The sequence below is a fragment of the Manis pentadactyla genome, chromosome 15 (assembly GCF_030020395.1).
Source record: "Manis pentadactyla isolate mManPen7 chromosome 15, mManPen7.hap1, whole genome shotgun sequence".
Taxonomy (NCBI): domain Eukaryota; kingdom Metazoa; phylum Chordata; class Mammalia; order Pholidota; family Manidae; genus Manis; species Manis pentadactyla.
The window spans coordinates 17,225,706-17,250,697 of record NC_080033.1 but is presented as its reverse complement, the minus strand read 5'-3'; the positions used below and the strand labels follow the sequence as shown (position 1 = coordinate 17,250,697).

Below are 24,992 nucleotides of genomic sequence, written 5' to 3'. Positions count from 1 at the left end.
TGTTTTGAGCTCTTTAATCTAGAGAGATCCATTTAGATCTCTCTCTCTATTATAACTTTTTCTTAATTTTTGCCTTTGGCTCGATTGAGCACTGGTTTGTAGTAAAGGTGCAGGTGAGGGTTTCATGCATCCCAAAATCTTTTGGGTTCATTTCGGAATCTTTCCTTGTAGGTCTTCAGGACTCACGAACTTGTGTTCCATCCCGGCTCCATGCCTGTGATGTGCGGAAGCCACTTACTTGTCACAAGAGCTCATAAAGCCAGAACCTGGACCAGCCACATTTTACAAGTGAAGGAGATTTAGTGGTTTGCCCAAGCCAATTTCCCAGGACTTTGCTGCTTATAGAAAATAACTAACCCCAGATGATTCTAGAACTTCCCTGGGTAAGGCAGATTAGAGACGGCTGTCTGGGCACATTCCCTCCTCTCAGGCTCCTGGGATGTGGAACGGAGGGACAGTCCCGTCTGCAGCAGCCGTTCATCCTCACAGTAACTGTGGGGCTGGCTTTCCTGGCTCCTGGTCTCCTGCAATGGCCTCCCTCTCCTCAGAGCTCACAGACTTGGACAGGCTCACGTCTGTAATAACAGCGCTTTATCAGCTAGTCTGACCAACCCAAACCCAGCCTTCCACAATTAAAAAACTTGTCTCTCCAGGTGCCTTTGGAGTGTAAACCAATTTCCCTGTGTTTTACCCATCAGAACTCAGCTCTTCTCGCCCTTGGTCTCTGAGCAGTGGGAGACAGCCAGTATGTCCTGGCCGCTCAGGTGTCATTCTGGCCCAGAACAAAGAACCTGGCTCAAGTGTGGGGCTTTTGCAATATTGAAGATACACCCGACTCCCCCGCCGATGCCACCACTGCGACCCTAAGAACTTTCCCAGCAGTGGCCATTGGCCCACAAACAAATTCCTACCCCCCAGCTCAGGTAGAGCTGGGAAGGAATCTAGCAGGCCCCCAACCCTGGCACCCTCAGCCTGTGACCACCAACATCCTGGGAAGGCTGCTCACATGTCAGGACAGCCAAAGGATTAGGAAGTGCATGCATGGGGCCTGGAGGCAGCCGGCCCCTGGCAGCTTGAGTCCTGAGGGCCCCGGGTGCTCCGCTGGGCAGGGACAGGCTTGCTGGCCCCAGGCTCCTGCCAGCTCCTGCCTTTCCGCATCTCCTGCTCTGATGGTACAGCCAGAGTGCTTGGGTTCAGCTCCTCATTCTGCACTAGGAAGTGTGCTTTGGCATCTTATTTAGATGCCTCGCTCCTCAGTTTCCCCACCAGTAAAATAAAAGCACTGACCTCACAGAGTTGTGAGGATGAGATCAGTTGACACGTGGAAAGTGCTTCGAGCACTCCACAAACACCTTCCATATTATAATCACTCACAAGGGGTCGGACTCTTCCAGACACGTTGATCCCACTCCTGGGCAATGTGGGCTCCGAGAACGGGGAGGATGCAGGGCCCACGGTGGCTTGTACGACACGGTGAGCGTACTTATCTGTCCTGCTGCTGACAGGCATTTGGATTGCTTGCAGCTGGGACCGTGACAAGGAGTGCTGCTAGGATCACCCTCGGAGCTGTCCCTGTGCATTTCTGTTGAGGACGTAGGCAGGACTGGAAGTGCGGGGTCCCAGGGTGTGCATATGTTCAGCTAAATACCGACAGACCATCTTCCAAAGCGGTCGTATATACTTACTGAATTTTAAGCCATGAGACTGTATTTCCTATTCAAAGAAAATGAAGATGTACAACTACAAATGCCACCAAGTTGCCCAGACATTGCTTGAAGTTGAATGTATTAGTTTCTAATTGCTGCCATAACAAATCGCCACAAACTTAGTGGTTTAGAACAGCACAGCTTTATTTTCATACAGTTCTGGAGGTCACAAACCTTAAATAGGTCTTACAGGGCTAAAATCAAAGGCTGTGGTCCTCCTAGAAGCTCTGGGGGAGCATCTGCTCCTTGTGCGTCCCAGCTGCTGGGGCCGCCCCCATTCCTCGGCTCCTGGCCTCCCCGCTCAGACTTGTCCTTCTGGCGTCAGGTTTTCTTTTCTCTCATCCTCTTGCCTCCCTGTTAGAGGGACCCAGGTGATTACATTGTACTTTTCCTGATAATCCAGGATCATCTCCCCATCTCAAGATACTTAATGATACGTACCAGGTCCCTTTTGCTGTGTAAACTAACATAGTCATAGGCCCAGGGGATTAGGAGTGGGAATTTGGGGGCCATTATTCTGTCTCCCTCATCGAGGTACAGAAAGACTCATGGGGCCCCTGTGAATGGACCATCAGGTTCTGGGAAAGAACGTAACAGCCAGAACAGGCTCTATCCTGTCTAGCTCAGCCAGGTTCCCAAGGCCTAGCAAGGCCCTGAAGAAGTGAGGTGTCAGGTCTTCCCCTACTGGTTACTGAGACTTCATCTCTTAATATCAATTCAGACAATGACATTGAGGTCTTCCTGTGCCAAGTGATGTCCTAGGAGTTTCATGAGAATTAACTCATTTTACACCACCACCACCAGTACCACCACCAGCAACGTCACCACAAGTTTATGTACCGTTATTATTTCCACTGTACAAATGAGGATTCTGAGGCACAGAGAAGTTAAGGAACATTCCCAAGGTCACACAGCTAAGACATGGCAGAGCTGGGATTCAGGCCTTTGCCCTGGAAGGGCTGCATTCTTCCGTAGTGAGGCCAGCGGCATTAAGCAACATTCCCACGCCAGGCCCCTGCCGTCCCTTTCAGGAGCACAAGGCCCTCCCCCTGCAGTGAGCGTCCTGACTTTTCCCAGAGGCCTGGGAGACACTTGAGAGAAGGGAGAGAGCCACCTTGTGGCGAGAGAGGGAATCTGAGCACCAAGGCTGTTTTACCCCTGTACACGCCACCCAGCCAGTCCTGCATTCTGGTGTCTCGGGTCTTGAAAGTAGAGACATACTTGTCTTTTAGTCTGTTTTATAGAAAAATTTAAAATTTCTAACTTTTTTTATGGGTTAAAACATAGAACAAAAAATTGAGGGGCACAGCTCAATGAATCTATGTGTCTATGTATACAATGTAACTACCACCTTGGCCAAAATATAGAATGTTCTAATAATTCCAGAAGGTTCCCTTGTGCCTGCTTCCAGTCGATACCACCCAAAGGTAACCACTTTCTGATGCACAGGTTAGATACGCCTGTTTCTGATATTTATATAAAAGGAGTCATACAATGACAGGTTCTTATGTCTCTGGCTTCTTTCACTTCATGTCATGAGATTCACCCAGGTTGCATGTAGCAATATTATTTTTTTAAAATTGCTGTGAAGCATTTCATTTTATGAATATACCACATTTATTTACCCCAATGTCTATTATTGATTTGGGCTGTTTCCAATTTTTAGCTATTATGAGTAGAGCTGCCATGGACATTCCTCTACATGGATAAATGCAATCACTTTCCTTGGGAATATACCCAGAGGTGGAATTGGTAGGTTATAGGGCATAAATATGAGCAATCTTGTATGTACCACCAAACATTTTTCCCAAAGTGAATACCAGTATTTTTTATCCATGAAATAATTATTTCAGTATTTGAAAAAGAAATCAGAGTCATTTGTTTTGAGACATGCCCAGAAAATCAAACACTACGTTAAAAGTTTGCCTTGGATTAAGGTTGCTCATTTCCTGATTATCCTGCCCTTGTTTGTAAAGCTGCCAAGGTAACATGTTGTTGTTTTAGTTTACATTTCCTGGCTTCGTAGGGAGATGAATTGAACATCTCTTCCAATCTCCTAGCAGACTACATCATTTCTGGGTAATGCCATTGTCTCAGGCCTGGGTCCATGGCGGGGATGTGGGGCTTGTGGACAACCATCCCAGAGGCACCCCTCATAGATTCTCCCCCATTTACATTTACAGAGACCACTGTAGACTACTGTCCTAGGGCCCTACCTCTCTTCCTTTAGGATAATTCTTTTAAAAATCAAGACTTTCTTTCCTAATTATCCCATCCAGACTTAACACTTACCTTGGAACCCTGGAGGAATAGTGTGGTGGCCAAGAACACTGTATGGAAGACAGCAGTGACCCAAGTCACTGAACAAATGTTTGCTGAGCACCTGTTCTGTTGCAGGCACTGTTGTAGGCATTGGGGCTACAGCAGGGAATGGACAGACAGAAATCCCTGCTCTTGTGGGGTTTGTTGTCTAAGGACGGAGTAAATGCTACAAACGAGTGTGATATATGATGGCACTAAGTACAAAGGAGAGTAAAAAGCCTGGGTTGGGAGGGCATGGTTGCAGTTTTGAGTGGTCAGAGAGGCGTCACCAAGAGCATTACCCATATGTATGCCCTATGATCTAGCAATTTCTAGCAAAGACCTGAAGGAGGGGAAAGAGTGCACTGTGGAACAGAAGGAACAGCCAGAGCAAAGGTCCTAAGATGGGAGCATGCCTGGTGCTTTGGCAGAGCAAGAGGGAGGCTAGGGTGGCCAGAGTCCAGTGACCCACGGGATGTGTTAGCAGATGAGGTCAGAGAGATAAGGAGGTGGTACAGAGAGAGCAGGACCTTGGAGGCCATGTGAAGACCTTGACTCTGACTCTGAGTGAGGTGGAAGCCACTGCGGAGTTTTGAGAAGAGGGTTTAGACTTAATTTTAAGAAGGACCATTGTGGCTGCTGTGTTGAGAATAGAATGGGACTGTGGGAGGGCACAGGCTGAAGCAGAGAGACCGCTGGCTTTTGCAGTAATCAAGGGGGAGAGTGGGGGTGGCTTGTGCCAGGGAAGTAGCAGTGGAGGCGACGTAATGAGAAGTGGGCAGATCCTGGAGGAATTCTTCCAAATTAGGAATTAGGCTGTGTGAGTGGAGTGGGTACAGCCCAGGAGAGGAAGAGAAGAAGGCCAAGCACAACTCCACTACTGTGGTCGGAATAGCACACTTAAAGAACCCTTTTATCATGGATGATTTCAAACATACATGAGAGAAGACAGAAATAGTATAGGAAGCCCCACGCAGGCGCCTACGAGCCTCAGGAATAATCACCTTTGATCCATTTCATTTCTTCTATGAAGCTACCCATTTTCCATCCCATATTATAAAGCGAATCTCAGACTTTATTTCTTTTAATTTGTAAATCCTTCAGTATATTTCTTCAAAGAGATAAAAGTGCCCCCTTTTGTTAATAGACATGACACAAAACTATTATTTTAGCTGTGGCTGGTTGACGTTCATAAAGACCACCAGAGTCTTGGGAATGCCACAAAGGGGAGAAGTAAGTAAGGCTAGTTGAGGCAGGTTCTTCCAAACAAGGAACCGGCTAGGATTGGGCAAGGATTATGACGCAATGGTTTACAATCAGTGAGCACAACATATGGGGGGCTTGTGACGTCTTGATAAGCCAACAGTTGTCTGATAAGTGAGCTTTTTGCCTAAGTGAGCAGTGTGTTCCCCTGCCAGGAGAGCTGCTTGCCCAGATAAATTGGTTTGTAGGAATTTCCTGGAGCAAACAATGAGTTCTCTATTGTTTTACAGACTCATTCTTTCAGGCAAGACTTCCTCGGAGCAAACCAATAAGTCATGTTGAAATACCTGGTTTCAGTTCTCATATCTAGTAGAGTTTAAATAGTTAATAGGTTTCAATAGCCAATCAATTCATTGATTTCCTTACCTGTCTCATAAAAATATTTTTCCTGTTTTGTCAAGTCAGGATCCAAACAAAACCCACACACTGCACTTGATTTTGTGTGATTAAGTCTCTTTTAAGCTACAGTTTCCCCTCTTTTTTATCTCTCTCTAAAAATAATTTTTAACAAAGTCAGGTCAGGTCATTGTCTTGTAGAGTTCCCACAGTCTGGATTTTGCTGATTGTATATCTGTGGTGTCGTTTAACATGCTCTTTTGCCCTGTAAATTCCTTTTAACTTGGCAGTTAGAACTACTGATCTAAGCTATGCAGCTTAAAAAATATGACAAACAGTGGGAAGATGGCAGAGCAGGAAGCACCAGAAATCTACCTTCCCACCTTGACCTACACTTCTACACACTGGTAGAGTCTGTCTGATGTAACCAGCTTGGAACTCCGGGGTCTGTTCAAGGTTTGCAACTTGCAGGGGCAGGCTTGGATGGCAAATTGTGGTTCATTTCAGTCAACTTCAGCTCTTAGTGCAGTAGCAGCTACACGTCTGCCACCCAGGGCCACATGACCGACATGCTCCTGGAGTAGGTTGCGTGCAGCTTGCAGGAACCAGAGGGGGCAATAAGGACCCTGTCTTCCAAATACTGGGGGTCTGTTCTCTGATCACTGGTTGCTGCTCCAGATCACAGAAGTACAGACTAGCCGGTGGGCAGCTATGGCTGTCACACTTCTACTGTTGCAAGTCCCTTTCTCTCCAGCTGAAGTGACTCCCAGGGGATTTAAAGGGCTGACACCTTTTCTCCTTCCTTCATCTTTGCTTTTTCCTATTTGGGAAGTCATACATTAAAGAGTAAGGCATTCAAAAACAACTATGTATGTGGAAAAAATTATAAAGTGACAGTGTATGCCTAGGGAAAGACTCAGAAGAGACCTGAGAAGACTTAAGGTTACACCTCAGGCTGATCCTTAGTGCAGAGACAGCCTACAACAACCAAAACACAAAACCAGGAAAGACAGCAAACCCCGGGGGAAAGGAAGACTCTGGTGCCCAGAATTAACACAGTGTTAGATCCAAATGTCTAGTATTCAACATAAAATCACAAGGCATACAAAGAAACAGGAAAATATGGCCATTCAAAGAAAAAAAAAATTAACAGTTGATTTATTGGTGACAGCAGGAACAAATGGGTTGGATTGGAATCTAGCAAACCACCAAACACAAAATTAGTTTTCTTGGTATAACAATCCTCCCCTCCATCTCTAATCTGATTTTGTTTAAAAAAGGTGATTTAAGGTAGGACTGAAAAACAGAAAAATTGTTATAGTATCACAGTTTGTGTGTGTGTTTACAGCTTTTTTGAGATATAATTGAAATACAATACACTGCACATATTTAAAGCATACAATTTGATGATTTGGGGCATATGCTTATACCTGAGAAGCTTCACTATTACCACAGTCAAGATAATGAACATACCTATCACGCCACAAGCTTCTTCGTGCTCCTTTGTTATCCATTTCTGCCCCCAAGCCCATCCTAGACGACCACAGACCTGCCTTCTGTCCCTGCAGATGCAGCTTTCAATCTCTAAGGTTGTACGTAAATGAAGCCATACAGTATGTACTCTTTCCTGTCTAGCCTCTTTCATTCAGGATAATTATTTTGAGATTCATCTGTTTCTGCATGTATCAACAGTTCATTCCTTTTTTTTTTTTTTTGACTGACTAGGATTCTAAAGACATACCATTATGTATCTGTTCAGTGTTGATGGGCATTTAAAGTTGTTTCCAGTTTTTGGCTATTATGAATAAAACTGTTATGAACATTTGTATAAAAACCATTGTATGGCCTTATGCTTTTGCTTCTTTTGGGTAGGACTTGGGAAAGGAATGGCTGAATACTGTGCTAAGTGTGTGTTTAGTTTTTAGAGAAACTTCCTAAGATTGGGAACAAAGCAAAGTGTCCACCCTCACTACTGTCGCTCGTTGCACCATAGTCCTCACCAGTGTAATAGGAAAAGAAATAAAAGACCTACATACTGGAAAAATAAAAATAAAATGGTCCTTATTTGCAGATGACATGATTGTCTACTTAGAAAATCCCATCAAATCTAAAAAAAAAAAAATTCCTAGAACTAATAAATGAGTTTAGCAAGGCTACAGGCTGTAATGTCAACACACAAAAACCAGTGGCATTTACTCCATGTATTAGCAATAACAAATTGGAGACTAAAATTTAAAGTACCATTTACAATTGCTTCAAAAAGTGAAATACAAATCTAACAATATATGTACAGGATCTGTATTTTGGAAATTACAAAACTAGAATTCTCATACATTGCTGGTGGGAATAAAAAATGATACAAGCACTTGGGGAAACAGCTCCTTCATTTCTTGTGAAATCAAACACACTCCTGACGTATGACCCAGCAATCCTACCCCAATTTATTCTGAGGAAATAAAATTTCGTTTACATAAAAACCTGTACACAAATGGGAATAGCAATTTAACTCATACCTGCCAAAAACTAGAAAAAAAAAACCATCTTCAATGGACTAAAAAACAAACACTGGCATGTCGATATAATGTTTTATCAATGAAAAAGAACAAAGTGTTCACATACACAACATGGATGAATCTCAAAGGCATTGTGCCAAGTGAAAGTAGCTGATCCCAAAGGTCCCACGCTGTATGGTTCCACGCCTGTGATGTTTTTGAAAAGCTGAATCTATAGCGATGGAGAACCGATCAGTGGTTGTCAAGGGCTGGGAGGAAAGGAGGACACGATTACAAAGGAATAGAATGCGAGAGTTTTGGGGGTGAAGAAAGTAGTCTGCTTGTTGCATTGTTTCACTTGTCCAAGTGATATTTTGCTGCAAAATAATTTTTTTTATTGTAGCACTCGTTTAATGGTAAGTGTTGCACGTCCAGAGAATGTGTCTGCCGCATTCTGCTTATCAATTCCCCTGGTAATGGATATTTCAGTTGCCTCCAACTCCCCACCAAAAACACATCGTAGGATTATGCAAACTGTAATTCTAAAAATTTTAGCATAGAACAAAAAACAGATTGTCCAATAAGTGACTATTTTTTATTAATGTTAAATAATAATTAAAGGACCTGAACAACTAGTTTTCTAGCCCCCGATCAAAACTGACCTCACACTGACTTCACTGCCCCAAACCAGGATGTGGCCACTGCAACACTATTAAGGAAATAGAGGAATTTTCGAATTCTTACCTTTCTGTAATGCACATCCTTCCTGAGCTTCTGCCTTTTTTCTTTATGCTTTTCTCTCCATATTAGTGTAAAATTTAAAGTGACTGGGTACCGGTAGTGATGGTCAGTTTCGTTGTGGAGAGCGGGGAGTGTAGTACAAGTTCGGTTCACTTCAATAAGCAACTTCAGAAGACCCTTCGCATCAAGTTGCCAGCCAGCGTTATGGGTGCTGTTAAGTTGTAAAGCTGTTGTTGACAAGGCCTGTCCCTGAGGGGCTGTTACCTCCTCAGAGGGGGCAATGCTTTGTGTGGAAACAGTGAGATAGTGAAGTTAAGGCGTCCAGGGGTGCTGGGACCCTGCTGAGGGGGACCAGTCAGGAAAGGCCCCCGGAGCTGGCAGTGAGGTACTTAGTGGGGCCCTCGTGGGTGGGTAGCTGGGAAGGGGAGATGGAATTTCGGGGAGGGCACAAGAACAGGCCGGGAGGGAGCAGTGACTATCCGGTCCCTGGACAGAGGCTAAGGCCGGCGGGATGGAGGAGCAGACACACTGCAGAATTACCGCTCACCGTCACTGCAGTCTCTCCCTCCCCAAATCTGCTGCTTCTCTAGCCCCTTTCTCCCCCATTCAGCCCTAGAGCTGTTACTGTAGAAATGCAAAGGATGTCGTTTTCAAGTTCCAGTTTAAGAATGAAGACCTCGTGGCCTGATTGTTGCAAACAGCAGTAGATTTGAGCCGAATGTGTGGTAGTGGGCTGTGTAAGGTGGGCAGTAAATTCAGGGGGCTGGTACTACCTTGGGGGGTAGGAAGCAAGTTCCTGTGAAGTCACTCTTTCTGCAGATGTTGGGGGTTGGGGCTCATCATCTGGGACACCAGGGCAGCCTCAGATTCCTGAAGCACCCCAGCGGCACTTGAGAGCAGTTGGAAGAGACCAGCGGTAGCTGAGGGCCTGCGTGGATGCCCAGCAGTGCCCACACAGGGTTAGAGGTTTCCCAGAGGAGGCCCGCAGAGGTGGAGGCCAGGCCCCAGGCATCGGTATGAACTTGGACATGAGCAGCAAAGAGCAGCAAGAGAGGCCATAGCATTGTTCCAGTGTAAATGACTTGGGTCATCAGACTTGTGGTTGTGTAGCACCAGGCTTTTATTCTTAAAGAGGTACTTGCTGAAGCATTTAGCAGTGAGTGTTACAAGGTATACAGCTTATTTTTAAACTTTAAATATATTTTAAAATTGTGTGTGTGTGTGTATAAACAAGTACAGCACAATGTAAACAATTGGAGGATCCAGAGGTAGAGTGTTCTGTGTATTTACTGTCCTTGCGGCATTTCAGTAGGTTTAGAATTTTTTGAAATGAACACCTCGGGGAGTAAAAAAAATTTGGCTCCTTGAAGACAAATGGACTCAGAGGCTCTTGACTCTCCGTAGCCCTCTGGTGTGGTCTGGGCCCGTGCGGGGCCTTGCTCAGGGCTCAGAGACAGGGAACAGGTGGGGGCAGGCATTGCCCAGGGAAATGAGGGCAGTGAGGGAGGTAGGGGGTGGGCTGGAGAAACCCAGAGAAGAAACACTTGATCCTCACACCGTTAAGTCTCAGGGCCAAAAACTATGTTTTCTGGGCATATGTTATAGAGGAAGACCCACCCAGGTGTGAGTGGGTCTGCTTTGTCTTCTATAGGTAAATATCCACAGCCTGGCAGGGCCCAGGCTTCTACCTGGTGAACCCATTGGCCAGCCAAGAAGTGGAAAGACTGAGTCAACCAAACTGTGTGCACTGGGGCCCAGAACTGACTCTAGCTCTGCACAGCCCCACCCAGACACCTCGTCAAGCCCCTTTCCCTCTTTCAGGGTCTGGATCCTCAAGGAGAGAGGAATTGTTGCAATTGTTGCTCTTGATAGGAAAAGAAAACAAAAGAAAAAGAAGGGAAGAAAAGAGAAGAGGGGAGGGGAGGGCAGGTCGGGGAGGGAAGGGAAAATAACTGAACGAGTGCTGTCACTGGTGCCCCAGAACCCCTAACTGTGGTGCTCTGTGGCATCAGGACCTGGAGGTGCTTATCGCCATTGGTATTTCTGTTCTGGTGATGAAGCTGGTATTCGTAGAAGTTAGCTGATAGCCGTGCATGGTGTCGTGGTTAGGAGCTGGCCTCTGAGGCAGGTCTCTCTCCTGCGCTGGCCAGTGTGCTGTGGGCTGAGAACATCTCACAGCTACTCCTTCTCTGGAAAATTGCCCTTAGCCACTGGGGGCTCCTTACCAGGGAGGCCACACTCCCTCCATGTCAGGGGCCGGCCTTGGCCAGTGGCCGACTGGGATCGTTCAGGCGGACTTGTTTTACGGCACATCCATCTCTGTGGCGCAGCGCATGGGATCCAGTTACAGTGTTTGCGGCCAGGACACCGCCTTAGCCTTTCTGCACTCACCTGCCCGCATCCCTCACTCCCCTTCTCTCCTGAGAACTCTGTCTCAGGAAGGCACTTGAAGAAGAATTCCTGCCTTCGGCTCTGCCGCCAGGACTTCCATCCCAAGGGAAGCACTTCCCAGCTGAGTGTATTAGAAATTTTAGCTACTTCCACAGAAACAAAATCAAATTAAATTCCTGTCCCTTAACACAATAGGTGTTTGTTTCTCACTTGCATCACGTGTACGTGGTGGAGTATTTTGGGGTTGGGGGTGTGTGTGCCCAACTTTACTCAGGCTTTCGGGGCTGAGGCTGCCGGGCGCCCTGCCACCTGTCACGTGAGGCACGGTGTCAGTATACAGCAGGGAAGAAGAAGGCACTCCTGCTCATTAATCACCCCAGCTCACCAGCGGCACCCGGCACTTCTGCCCATGTCCCATTGGTAGGAACTAGTCACATGGTCCACCTGGAGGCGAGGGGGTTTGGGAACTATAGTTCCTGGCTGTGCAGAATCCTTTTAGGAATATCTTTACACCCTGAAGACAGCATGAATCTTTGGTGGGCAGTTATCTCTGCCACATAATGTGACCTTGAGCACGTTGTTCAACTCGTTGGGGCTCAGTTCCTTTACCTATAAAATTGGGTTATTAATAGGATCTCCCTCATAGTTGTGGTCATTATTCAATGAGGTGAAACAAACAAAATGCCTGAACTAAGGTTAGAACATTTTTTTTTTGTATCATTAATCTACAATTACATGAAGAACATTATGTTTACTAGGCTCCCTCCTTCACCAAGTCCCCCCCACAAACCCCATCACAGTCACTGTCCATCAGTGTAGTAAGAGGCTGTAGAGTCACTACTTGTCTTCTCCGTGTTGCACACTTTGGGGAAGCAGGACTGGGTTACATCTACAGTTTTGATTATATTTACAACCTCCCTTCTGTCAAGAAGCTCTCCCCTCTGTCAACAGCAGTTTCCCAGGCAAACAGGGCCAGTCGGGCTCCCCAAGGCCCTCCCGAGAAGGGGAGGGTGTGACGCTGCCTGGAAGCACAGCTCCCCAGCAGGCCCGGGGGGCAGCCTCCGTGCAGGGAAAGCCCAGGACGGCTCCCTGAGCTCATGACATCTGAGCTGTAGAGAAGTTGGGTGAAGTTTGGTGGGGAAGTCGTAAAGGCAGAGACGTGGAAAGGCCATGTGGGCATGGCGAAAAGCCTGGCCTTACTAGCATGTGTCTTGTGACAGTGCCTCCCTCTGCTCATCCATGGAATGGGGGTGATAACACCACCTGTTTTACATGGGTGATGGGGGGATTATGTAGTAATCAATGTAAAGTTCTAACCTGGCAAATAAGTACTCGAGAGAAACAAGCTATTAGCCACTAGGTTAGTGACAAACAGAAAAACTAGGGGATAGTCTAGGTAGGTTGGCTTGGATGTCTCCAGCTGACCGTGGTGACCCTGCCTTCTTCAAGGGTGGGTGACATCAATAGCTATGTGATATTAATACCCTGTGGTATTAAATTTACCAGCTAGTGACCAGAAGGCGTCATAATGCTAACGGCCACCACCTTCCAGACTGGGAAACAGTGTTTAATATAGTCATGTGCGTAGTTGTTTAGGAAATTCCAAGGTACTTTTACAAAAAGCAGAGGCTCTGAAGAAAAGAAACAGGATAGTCAAAACCTGGGCTTTCCCTTACACCCTAGGCTAAAGCTGAACACCCCCAGAGTAGGTAGCCCTTCCCAAGCTCAAAGTATATAGGAATCACCTTCTGGTTGCAGCCCGGGAGCAGCTTGAGGTTCTGTTTTTAACAAGCTCCCGGGAATGCCCGTGCTGCCAGCCCCCAGAGCTGGTGCTTTAAATAGCAAAGGCCTTAACAGCATTTCAAAACTAGCATTGGCATTCACTTTCTGTTCAATTGTTTACTTTCCTCACTAGGCCAAGTACTTTGCGAGGTCTTAAAGTATTTCATTCATCTTTCCATCCCCAGGCCTAGGCTCTGCACCTGGCGTGGCTCTGCGCCTAGCCTGTGGTAGATGCTCAATATAATTTTATTGACTGAATGATAGAAGCACTTCACCATGTGTCTTACAGAAGCTTCAGCCACTAAATCACTCCTGTCCAAAGGACCACCCGGTGGATGATCCTGCCCTGCTTTATGTGTAACACGCCCATTCTTCAGTGTATCTTCTCCCTTTCAAAGCCAATTTCTAATCTGATCTTACTTTTAGAAGATTTGCACTGAGTTGGATGGCCTCTGTCTTCCGGCTCCAGCTGACAAGCCCAGTTTAGGTTTAGCCTTTGACTAGGAATGCGGCGTATCCCCAAACTAGAACATCAGTGCAAGGAGCTGTTCTGTGTGGACCTGCCTACTCTGGATATTTCACATAAAGGGAATTGTAGTATGTGACCTTTTGTGTCATTTCTTTTACTGAACATAATGCTAATTGTATTTCTTGTTGATCATGTGAGTTTCTGAAATTATGACCAATTCTGGGGAAATTGCTGAACAAGGCCAGGTTGCTTTTCCCTTGAGTCGCACAGGGGTTGTATTCCCAGACAACCTGTACTGGTCGAAGCCTTTCAGCGGCTCTTGGTGCCTGTTGTACAGCAGTCTTCCTCACAAACACATTATTCACCCACATGAATGTCCCCTGGGATATTTGACAGTGATGTGGGGCATGGAACAGTTCTTCACTGTGTCTCGTGAATTGTGAGGTTTTTTCCCTCGTTGGTCCTACTCAGTGCCAATTGGGCTTCATTCGTTTTGCGAAGCAGGACCATTGCCTCTGCACATTTATAACGTGTTCTCTGCTCACACTGAGAGCCCCTTCTTGCTTAGCCTCAGAGGTGAAGCTCCTGCTTTTCCTCCTGAATGGTCACACCTGTATCCGTGCTCTTGGGCCTGTCCCTTCTTGCTTCTTTTAGGTACTTGCCCGTTGACCCTTCTTTTCCCAGGCAATGTCAACCGTTCCACTTGTTGACTCTGTCTTGGCATCCAGCCACCTATACACCTTCCTCTGGTTTATTTTCCTTATCATTTTCCTCTATTATCCCCTGACATTACATATATTTCATATATGTACTCAGTCTGTCTCTCTCTATTTGACCATCAAGTTCACGAATGAAATGAGTTATAGTCTATATTTAGCTTCCTATTCAGCTCCCATCCTGTGCGCTTTCAGACTTTCTGCCACCACCTCAACACAAGTGCCCCAGCCGAGGCTGCAGCCCCCAGGGCCCGGCATCCCGTGCTCTCCACCCACAGTCTTTACTTGACTTTTTCAGGGGCATCTGACTCTGTGTTCTCCTGACTGTCACACCCTCTAACTAGGCCACTGAAGCCTCCTTTATCCTCTGGGCATACTTTAAACGTTTGGTAGAATTTTCTGTCTTTGTCCACATGCTGATGACTTGTGAAGCTCTATTTCTAGCTATATTTTTTTCCCCCAAGTTCCAGATTTCTCTCCTGGGTTCCAGACTTGCACATCCAACTATTTATAGTCATTGCCATCTGGCTGTCCCAAAATTACAACATTGAAGTATGCAATTACAAGTTAATAATCAAGACATCCAAATGTGCTCCCTGCCTTCCTTCTGGTTCTGTCTTTCCCTTATTATCTTGTTTATGAATTGCCATCCACTTGGCATTCATGACAGAAACCAAAGTCAATCTGGACTCTCCGCTTTGGCACCAGCCTTCTCCCCAGTCCCCAGCGCCTACCCCCAATATTAAATATCGCTCACCTCCTTTCTTTGCTTCACCAGCCACCTCCACTATTAACTGATTCTCTTCAGGCTTTTGTCATCTCTCACTGGAGCCCCTGAAGTACACTCCTGAGAAGAGGAACGATCTTAGAACAAGAAGACAAATTCAAAAAGAAAAATGAGATGGAGTGTAATTTAAATCTAATTTTTGTTTTATTGTTAGTCTCATTGTCTCCAAAATTTGTTGGCTTTGATTTAAAAGATATCACTGTGCTCTTTCCATTCACTTACTCGTATCCACTTCATAAAATCTCTGGCCTTTTCAGAGTTTAACCTATGGTTCAACCCACTGCACTTAATGTTTCCCTACAGTTAAGGGTCCAGATTGAACCCTGTTGGGTTCTTATTAGGAATACATTTGTTATTTTGGTTAAATAGAGTACCTGGCATTAAATAACATATGTTTAAAAAATTCTCTGTATAATAAAACTAACAGAAACCAAGTTTTCAAATAGGACTTTAAGGCAATGTATATGCTAATGCTGATATAAATTTTGTATTCTAGCAGGAAGACTACATATTATTTTCCTACTCATGTTGGCTTATATTTTAATTGACCACCTGCTAATTGACCAGATGAAAGGTGATACTAAAAAAATTTTTTATTTGTAGACACTTTTCCCTGTGGGTCCCTAAAGCTCCCTCACTTCCTGCAGACCTCTGCTGTGGTGGCACCTTATATCAGAGGCTTCTCCTCTCTCTCTCCTAGACACCTTCCTCTGGTTTATTTTCCTTATCATTTTCCTGTATTATCCCCTGACATTACATATGTTTCATATATGTACTCTATTAGACTTATTTTTAAGGTCTATCATACATGACTAAAACTTTTCTTCCATTAGACAGTGTCTCTTTTGTTCACTGATATACCCCCAGACCCTAAAACAGCCTGGCACATAGGCATTGTTCACTAAATATTTGTTAAGTTAACTTTATCTGATTTGATCCTGGCAAAATTCATTGAGTTCTGGAGAGCTGGTGTTGTTTCCCCACTTTACATAAAAGAGCAAAGAGCAGTAGCTTTTATCCTGGGGTCAATGAATAAAATTCAGGGAGTCCTTGAACTTAAATGGATGGCATCTCATTTTAAAGAACTGCCAACTGAAATTTAGCACTTACTTTAGTGAATGTAAGCAACAAACAGCAATATTATAGGTTCCTATCATTTTGTCATCAATAGATAAGACAAATATTTTCATAACACATTACAATGACAGATAGCTCAAGCTATTTACAGTCATCAACTACTTCAAAATTATGGTATTTCAGATCTGTCTCGATGCTGATATTTAGCATGAAAATACAGAAACACATTTTTACTATATCAGAAGAAATTAATAATTGATTCTTCAAAATCCTCCATTTCATTATGCAATAAACACTCATTGTGAGAGACTGTCCATGACATTCACCTTATTATCAAAGGAATCCATAGCACACAGAATAAACTATAAAAAGTTGGTATACGTTCAAGGAGGTGTACTGATTTGTCCAATTCGTACAACTGGTAAGTGGCACGTGTAGAGCTAAAACCCATCAGGCCTTTTTGTGTGGCCCACTTTATGAGGGGGGGGTACCCAGGCCTGGCAGTAGAAGTGGTGCCCCCTAAAGTGTGGCAGCATGGTGGCCCTCGCAGAGATTTCTGGTCCCATGTCTGCTAGTCTTCTCCACACCTGCTGCGTACATCTTGAACTACTCATCCATTTGGAAAGAATAGTTGATACTTCACGTTCCCCTCCACCCAACTAGTCTGTGGGTCCATCAGCACTGCACATTCCAGCCCCTTGGCTAAGCCTTGCCAGAAGGTGAGGATTGAAAAATGATCAAGCTTGTGGAAAGCGTCTCTCCCTGGATGATAGTTACAGTTCTTGGTTGTAATTCTCAACTGTTTGGGTCACTGGAGACTTCATGGTCTGTGCTCTCTGTTGACATCCTGTCCAAATTCTCCCGAGGTAATTATTTTCTGCTGACCTCTGTGCCCGTAGTTGTTTCACTTGGACATAACATTCTTCATTTAGGGTGTAAATTGTTCTGTGGCATTTATATGCATAGTTAAATAGCTGGCATATGCTTCAGTGTAGATTACTATTTCAGCATATGCTACTTTCCAAGATATGAACTCTTAATGTATATTTCATATAACAGTTGAATATATAGCAATTCTATAAATACACATAAGAAAGTGAATTCATAAAGAGACATAGATACAAAAGTAAGATAGACACAGAATAAACATACACACACATATATTTACTGTTGAGTGGTAAATGAAGGAACTGAAACATGGACCTGTGTTAATCCAATTCCAAGATGTAATAACTGCAATACCCTCCAGCACACATATGTGATGATGTGAGCACTAAACCACAGGCACACACAAATAGGTGTGTGTGTGTGTTATCCTAATAAGTATCCTAAGTATAGTTATTAATACACATTGTAGTAATGCATGAATTTATTCATTGAAAAATATTTCAACATAGGAGAGCTTAACCTTTGATGGAGAAATGTCTAGTACATTTTCCCATAGCTTCTCTCTACAACCATAACTAATTTTAAAGGGGAAAATTCTTCAATGTATAGATAATAAGAAAGAGAGAAGTTGGAGGAGTCAGGTAGGCATCCGACCAGACACGGACAGGGGCTCCTCCGGGCGTACAGTAAAACGGACACCTCATGGCGACGCGCTCTTTGTGGGGATAATGACTTGGCATAAGTGAAGTTCCCTGGCTTGCTGTAACTTCCTTCTTACACAACCTCAGCACGTGCTTGTGCATTCCTGGTCTCAGCGTCAGCCTTTCTTCTCTGGCATACCCTTTTCCTACCTTACAGTCCAGTATAACTCACTAGAGGCCGCTGAAATGGTTGGTTAGTCTGTGACTTTACCTGTTATACAGTAGGTGTTTCTCCCTCTGCGTCTTCAATAGCAACTTCAGCATTTCATTGCTTCAGCCAGAAATAATTATTGTAGTTCAGGGTCTATTTTCTCTTCCCTGTAAAAAATAACCTCCCATGCTGGGGTTGTTTTTGGCCAAAGAAACCCTTAACTGGGTTGGGAACCCATTCTCTCACTGTCCTGATTTCCTTCTCACCCATGCCAGCCATTCCCGCCCTGGATGAAGCGATTGACCCACTCACCCTGCCAGCACCTGGCATTAGCACATTTGCATGGGGCGCCCTCCGTGTGCAAGGCATGGTGCGTGTCAGAGCCCCACAACGTCTCTGTCCTCAGGGCGCTTAAAATGCAATTAGGGAGGCTGAACCCACGTCCATCAAAAGTTAGCTGGCAGCATCACAATATTACATAAGGTAAATATGAAAGGAATGATAGCAAGAATAGAAGCCACATAAGTTCACAGGATCACTGTACATTGGAGTTAACCAGGAAATATGAAGGAATTGAAAACATTCGCAGCTAGAAATTCCATGTGTATGAAGGCTGGAAAAATCTGCTCTGCAGTTAAAGGCACTTCACCATGTCTAATAATGACACAAATACAGAGAGAGTGTTATAAGTTATTAAAAGATGTCCCTAAACATAAAAATATGTGAATACAATCAGCTATTAAAGAATTAGAATCAGACTAACTCTCTGAGAAGTCTTTCCTCACCTGGGACCTACCACGCAGGATAACCGCTGTGTTTTTCTATGTGCCCAGAAACCTTCACTCTACACAGAGTGTCAGCTGAAAAGATGAGGAAAGTGAAGCTTAAGAAAAGTCTTCCCCTCCCCATGGCTCAGGTTAGCTGATTGCTTTTTCTCTTTTTTTCTTAGAAGGCAATTAACAGACGTTCAGAAATTGAAAAATGAGCTTTTAAGTAGGTGGTGCGAGAAAGACCATGCAGATAAAAATTATTAACAATACTTCATGGACCCCTCACGAAGCGGACTCTCTGAATACCCAGTGAGGCATGTTTGCTAGAAGAAGAAAGATCTAGTCGGCCGGCGCCTCTGAAATGTGCGTACTCAGGAGTTCCACGCACATGCGCCTCTGGGTGTGTTTTCTCAGAGGACGTTTTCAGACGCCAATCTCTTTCTAATCTCAGCTGTGTTTTCAAATTGAGAAAAGTAAGGGATTTCTATAGAGGACAGAGATATGTAAAGGTCCATTAGGAAGTTATCTGATATTAAAATGCAAAAAATGCCATTTAAATCCCACTACCCTTTTCATCGTTTGTTTTCTTTATCTGAAGCAGTCGGGAATTTTAAAAACTGAAATTATTATATTTTTTGGTAAAGCTTCCAAATAGTTCATTTTTGGACTAAGTTCAAACAAAGTCAGTAAGCCAAAAATGGACAATTTTCCCAAAGAGCTGAGTGATGGAAAGCAGAAGCTGCCACAGAAAGTGTTATGTGAATCCTCTCATTAAAAAAAAAAAAGGTTGTGGATTGGAAATAGGCATTTCTTTACCTTATAAAAATGCTGGCATATTATAGCCTTTTGGAGGATGATCATTTGAGCTAATTTGCCTGCATTCCAAATATTACGAGTCTTGTAGTACAATTTTTTTCTTTTGGAAAGTTCCCTTCAGGTCTGGGCAGACTCTAGACTGCCTAACCAATGTCTTAATAAAGAGTCAAGGCTGTTCAAACACTGAGTGTAGTGATGTCTCATTGATTTTGATGGATAGGAGTTTGTACTGTGTAATTCACTAGCGTAAATTGTGAATATAGTTGATATACTTCCCTCTGCTCCCACTAAAATATTGTAGTAAGGTATATTGTAAGATGGCCTGTCCACAGATTATTTCAACAACTGTGGAAAACGGTAGAGCAGTGGTTCTTAAAGCGTGAGCCCAACAGCTTCATCACCACCTGGGAACTTGTTAGAAATACAGATCATCAGTCCCAGCCCAGGCTTATCAAATCAGAAACTCTCGCAGTGGAACCCACCGATGTGTGATTTTAACAAGCTGGCGGGGGGGAATTGGGTGAACTCAACATTAGAACCAATGCTATAGAACATAAGAGTTGCAGGTATAATGGGAGTTAAAATAGAACTATTTTCTACTTTAAAAAGAAGGCCAAGCATATTTTTGCACGGTTTGTATTCTGAGGCAAATCTAACTAAGCAAGATTTCACAGCATGCCGTCCAATGACATGACAGATTTAGCTTTAGTTCCTTCATTCAACATGATGTAGGTATTTGAGCATTTCTTCAGATGTAAGTATCTTGAGCATATGGATTAATACAGTATGACTTTGTTGTACTATTAGTAATTTTCCAAATGATAGGTTCAGAGAAAATTTTAGTTCTGCTAAACAAAGCTCTAACAAGATTCCTGTTAACATTAGCATTTGAGAAATAGTCCAAAAGTAAGGATTAATGGTAAGATCACGATAACTGGAAATTATGGGATTACTCCACTTAAAAATAATGTTCATTCTGTCAGTTGTAATTCTCTTCATGGAACTGAGGAAAAGGAATCTGAGAAATACTGTCAGACAATATCTGTATTTTGACCGTCATAAATATATTTAAGACTCTTACAATTATTTTTAACAAATGCTGTTTTATTATGCTGAAACTCTGATCCTGTTGGCAAGCTTTTACTGATTTTTGTTGCCAAGAAGAAGAAATATAAATGCTGTATTGTAGACAGAAAGCTTTGGCGGAGTTGCGGGACAGTGCGTTCCCCAAACCTGGTCTGCCACTGACAGTGTGTAGATGTGAAAAAGGTTCTTAACCTCTGAGCCTTAGTTGGCTCATCTGCAAAATGTACTTATTGCCATTGCAGGCTTTAAATTCGTGGTTACCAAAGGTTCAAGGTTAGCCTCTTTAGTATCTTACTGCCTAACTTTGCTCGCTTATTGAGCTGTTATATACACTGTCTGGAGATTCTTTTCTTCTCTCCCTTCTTGTTCCTCCTCCTCGATTCTTCATATGTTGGGTGTTTTGTGCTGTGCTCTTTCTAGGAGTGCTCCCATCTAGAGCAGTCCCTGTAAGATGTTCTGTAGAGGTGGTTTGTGGAAAGCAAATTCCCTCAGCTTTTGTTTGTCTGGGAATTGTTTAATCCCACCGTCATATTTGAATGATAGTCGTGCTGGATACAGTATCCTTGGTTCAAGGCCCTTCTGTTTCATTGTATTAAATATATCATGCCATTCTCTTCTGGCCTGTAGGGTTTCTGTTGAGAAATCTGACGTTAGCCTGATGGGTTTCCCTTTATAGGTGACCTTTTTCTCTCTAGCTGCCTTTAACACTCTTTCCTTGTCCTTGATCTTTGCCATTTTAATTATTATGTGTCTTGGTTTTGCCCTTCTTGGATCCTTTCTGTTGGGGGTTCTGTGTATTTCCGTGGTCTGTTCGATTACTTCCTCCCCCAGTGTGGGGAAGTTTTCAGCAATTGTTTCTTCTAAGATACTTTCCATCTCTTTGCCTCTCTCTTCTTCTTCTGGGACCCCTATAATACGGATATTGTTCCTTTTGGATTGGTCACACAGTTCTCTTAATATTGTTTCATTCCTGGAGATCCTTTTGTCTCTCTCTATGTCAGCTTCTATGTGTTCCTGTTCTCTGATTTCAATTCCATCAATGGCCTCTTGCATTCTATCCATTCTGCTTATAAACCCTTCCAGAGTTTGTTTCATTTCTGCGATCTCCTTTCTGGCATCTGTGATCTCCCTCCGGACTTCATCCCATTTCTCTTGTGTATTTCTCTGCATCTCTGTCAGCATGTTTATGATTCTTATTTTGAATTCTTTTTCAGGAAGACTGGTTAGGTCTGTCTCCTTCTCTGGTGTTGTCTCTGTGATCTTTGTCTGCCTGTAGCTTTGCCTTTTCATGGTGATAGGAATAGTCTGCAGAACTGGGACGAGTGATGGCTGGAAGGACTTCCTTTCTTGTTGGTTTGTGGCCCTCCTCTCCTGGGAGAACAGCGGCCTCTAGTGGCTTGTGCTGCGCAGCTGCGCGCAGACAGGGTTTCTGCTTCCTGCCCAGCTGCTGTGGAGTTAGTCTCCGCTGTTGCTGTGGGCGTGGCCTGGCTCGGGCAGCTACTCCAAAATGGTGGAGTCGCGTTGGAGCAGGAGCTGCTGGGAGGCTATTTATCTCCGTAAGGGGCCTCCCTGCTCCCTGCAGCCCAGGGATTAGGGTGCCCAGAGATCCGGGATTCCCTACCTCTGGATTAAGTGACCCGCCCTGCCCCTTTAAGACTTCCAAAAAGCACCCGCCAAAACAAAACAACGACCACCAAAAAATAATAAGAAAAAAAATTTTTTTAATTAAAAAAAAAAAAGTTTTTAATTAAAAAAAAAAAAAGGTGGTTGTTCGTTTTTCTTTATTCTCCGGTGCCAGCCTCAGGCCTCTGCTCACCGGTCTTTCTGCCCTGTTTCCCTAGTATTGGGGTCCCTATCCCTTTAAGACTTCCAAAAAGCGCTCGCCAAAACAAAACAGCAAAAAAGCAAAAAAAAATGGTCGCGCGCTTTTCTTATGTCCTCTGGCGCCCAGCCTCCAGTGCCTGCTCACTGTTCTTGCTGCCCTGTTTTCCTAGTATCGAGCGCCCTGCACTCTGGCCCGGATGGCGGTGGCTGGGTGTTCGGCAGTCCTGGGCTCCGTCTCCCTCCCGCTCTGCCTGCTCTTCTCCCGCCGGGAGCTGGGGGGAGGGGCGCTTGGCTCCCGCGGGGCCGGGGCTTGTATCTTACCCCCTTCGCGAGGCGCTGGGTTCTCTCAGGTGCGGATGTGGTCTGGATATTGTCCTGTGTCCTCTGGTCTTTATTCTAGGAAGGGTTGTCTTTTTTATATTTTCATAGATATATGTGGTTTTGGGAGGAGATTTCCGCTGCTCTACTCACGCCGCCATCTTCCGCCCCTCTCTCATCTGCAAAATGGAGAAGTTGAATTAGAGCTCCATATCCCGCTTCAGTTGGCTATGGTGGTATAACAAACGATCATAAACACAGGGGCTTAAAACAGCACTCATTCATTATTTCTCATGGGTCTGCAAGTAATCTCGATGGTTCTGCCGACTTAGGTTCGATTTGACGGATCTCATCTGTACTCATTGTGGTAACACAGCAGGGTGGCTGGCGGGTGTCAGCCTCGGATGGCTTCCGTGTGGTTTCTCATCCTCTGGCGGGCAGTCTGGGCTGCTTCTCATGCCCACGACAGTGTTCTGAGAAAACAACAAGAAGCATGCAGTCTCTTGAGATAGAGGTTCTGAACTGGCACGAAAGTATAGCCGCTACATTCTATTGGCCAAAGCAAGTCATAATCCGGGCAGATTCAGAAAGTGGGGAAATAGAATCCACCGTCAGTGGCAGGTACTGCACACTCGCATGGCAGAAGGTAGGCTCTGAGGAGGAGGAGAACTGGGCTGCTTTTGTAGTCAGTCTGCCTTCCTGACTTTAAAAATACTGTAAAATATTAGGGAATACATTCAATATAATGTTATAGAATGCTCAACTGTGGAGTGTTTCGGGAATATTTCACAGAAATAGGAAAATGGAAGATGCAGAAAGGATATAACATATTGGTGAAAACTGGAGTAGGCATGTTTTAAGGAAGGCTTCTCTTTAATTATTGTCTGAGTTTCACATAAAGTCTGCTTCATCAACTGGATAAATATTTGACTGCTGTTCAGTAAATTGCATTAGTTTACTTTAACTGTATGCTCAGCCTCATTCAGGCATCCTGCATTAGGCAATGTAGTGAGTGATGCATCTCTGCGGGTGACCAGAGCTATTCTCTGTATGAGGTAAATTAAAACTCAGATTTTAAAAATTAAACATTGTTGCACTTCATGATTTCAATATTTAATTATAACCTGTGTCAGGGCCTAATCTCTGACTGAGTCAGGCATGAATTAATCAAAAAAAAAAAAGAGGCAACAGCTTAGCAATTCTTCTACGCTATAAAATAATGCGGTTTCTTTCATTACACAGTGATGTTTATATCCATTTTATGAGGAAAACTCCACTATCCAGCTAGTTGATCAACTAAGTTACCATAGTGGAGACAATGACCTATTTAGAAAAATCAGTAAACTGAATCAATGTTTATTAATTTTAACAGAGACCCAAAACTCCTTTAAAAAAGAGATATTGGCCTTATTGAAAGAGATAATAGAAAATAAAGTTAATGTGTTGACATCATGGGTGGAACAAAAATGAAATATATCCAATAGTATGTTTGTCATGTTTGTTCCCATTTATATTATCTATTGGTTTTTCAAAAAAGCTTCTTGTGTGCAAAAAATTCACCCAAGTTTTCCTAGGAATATATGCTTGCAGAAATAAAATGAAACATTTGCTGCAGGAGCGTTTTCTGACAAGAATTTAGAATATTGTAGAATTGTATTGATCATAAGAGAAATGTACCACCTGAGAGGAGGAGAATATATCGAGATTAGTTAGTAGAATTAGGTAGCATGAAGCCAGTGGTTTCCCAGCAACATGTACAGGTGAGAAAGTCATGGTGATAAAACAGGCAAGTCAGGGAGGATGATTGCGTTACTTTCTTTACCACGAGAGCAAGGTGAACTAAAGTGCCTTTGAAGTTTGACAGCATGGAACAGATTTTAATTGAGTCTTGCTGTTGGCTGTGACTCCCTTCCTCATGTGGCCATATCATATGAAAAAGTCACCAGTAAATTAAATAAATAGTAAACAGGCATGGAAGTATATGTCTCACTAGGTCTGCCTTAGGGGACTCTGGGATAGGATTGTGGCGTAAACAGAGGAGGTGAACATGAGGGATGAATTTATATACAAACAGTTTGTTCTGAACCTGGACTCTGTAGTTTTGATTCTTCTCTCACTAATGTTATTTGCAAACAGGGTATCCACTGATTTTATTATATATATATGTGTGTGTGTGTGTGTGTGAGTGTGTACATATATATATATATATGTATATGTTGTGTATGTGTGTATGTGAATTTTATGTATATGAAAATTTATATATATATATAAATATAACTTTATATGTAAAAATTGAGTATCCACAATATTTAAGTATAACAAAAGACTACCAGTTAAAAAAATAAAACTCAAATCTAACTGTCATTATGAAAATATA

The 24,992-nt window shown here is 43.8% G+C and overlaps 1 long non-coding RNA gene across 2 annotated transcripts; it reads right to left on the bottom strand.

The window, feature by feature from the left end:
* Positions 1 to 1,765: 1,765 nt before the first annotated feature.
* LOC118935342 (uncharacterized) lies at positions 1,766 to 18,751 on the bottom strand. Of its 2 annotated transcripts, XR_008994058.1 has the most exons (5): positions 17,862 to 18,751; positions 14,955 to 15,044; positions 8,843 to 9,122; positions 5,637 to 6,426; positions 1,766 to 2,060 (listed from the first exon to the last, which is right to left on the bottom strand). It is a non-coding gene; the product is annotated as an uncharacterized LOC118935342 (long non-coding RNA). The 2 variants fall into 2 exon arrangements; XR_008994057.1 differs by lacking the exon at positions 1,766 to 2,060 and having other exon boundaries at positions 5,349 to 6,426.
* Between the last annotated feature and the right edge of the window lie 6,241 nt (positions 18,752 to 24,992).